This window comes from Schistocerca gregaria, chromosome X, assembly GCF_023897955.1.
Source record: "Schistocerca gregaria isolate iqSchGreg1 chromosome X, iqSchGreg1.2, whole genome shotgun sequence".
In the NCBI taxonomy this organism is placed as follows: domain Eukaryota; kingdom Metazoa; phylum Arthropoda; class Insecta; order Orthoptera; family Acrididae; genus Schistocerca; species Schistocerca gregaria.
The window spans coordinates 309,323,025-309,324,158 of NC_064931.1; the positions used below are offsets into that span (position 1 = coordinate 309,323,025).

Genomic DNA, 1,134 nt, shown 5'->3' on the forward strand with positions numbered 1-1,134 from the left:
GCAAAAGAAGAACAAAAAAACTCTGCGTCAGTACACAGATTAATGAAAGAAACGAGCAACATGAGAGTAAAGAATCGTGAATAAACATACCTAATAATATTTTCTTCCTGATTTCCTGAGGTACTTTGCCTCAATATCTCTTTGTAAGGTAAAACAGTAGTCAGATAACATTACAATACTCCAGTTGTACTGATAACACTTTTCGATTTGATAAATGTCCTGGTGAAACTGTTCTTTATGTTCATCTCTAATGACATGAATGTTATCCAGGAAGAAGTCGAAATGGCCATTTCAAATGGCTCTGACAGCACACACTCCACTGCAGAGTGAAAATCTCATTCTGGAAACATCCCCCAGGCTGTGGCTAAGCCATGTCTCCACTATATCTTTTTTTTTTTTTCAGGAGTGCTGCGGCTGGTCCCAGCAGAGGTTCGAGTCCTCCCTCGGGCATGGGTGTGTGTGTTTGTCCTTAGGATAATTTAGGGTAAGTAGTGTGTAAGCTTATGGACTGATTACCTTAGCAGTTAAGTTCCGTAAGAGTTCACACACATTTGAAAATTTTGTTTCAAGAGTGCTAGTTCAGCAGGGTTTGAAGGAGAGCTTCTGTAAAGTTTGGGAGGCAGGAGATGAGGTACTGGCAGAAGTGAAGCTGTGAGGACGGGTCGTGAGTCGTGCTTGGGTAGCTCAGTTGGTAGAGCACTTGCCCACAAAAGGCAAAGGTCCCGAGTTCGAGTCTCGGTCCGGCGCAGGAAGTTTCAAGTTTCATGGACAGTTCTATGTTTGCAGTGCTGGGTACCACCTCTGGCAAATTACGAATTTGTGTGCATTACAATATCAACACAACACGCAAACACAGATTTGCTTTCATGTGTGCCAATTGTGCAAGACAAAAATTTTGACTCGTGAGCTGTTTTTTTTATTTTTATTTATTTATTTATTTTTTTTTCTCACTAGATTTAGTAGTGAAGACATTGTGGAAGATTTCCCAGTATACTCAAAGTTACTTCCCAAACTGTTGCCTGAAGATCCTGTTTGTCTAAGGTGAAACAGTATATTCTTACAAAGCGACCTAATCATAATAACTAGAAAGATTAATAAGCCAGAGATTATATCTCATAGTAATATGAGGCACGC

General features: G+C 40.1%; 1 non-coding gene across 1 annotated transcript; it reads left to right on the forward strand.

Annotated features, from left to right (window-relative positions):
• Positions 1-673: 673 nt before the first annotated feature.
• Trnal-caa (transfer RNA leucine (anticodon CAA)) lies at positions 674-748 on the forward strand. Its single transcript has one exon. It is a non-coding gene; the product is annotated as a tRNA-Leu (tRNA).
• The last annotated feature ends 386 nt before the right edge of the window (positions 749-1,134 follow it).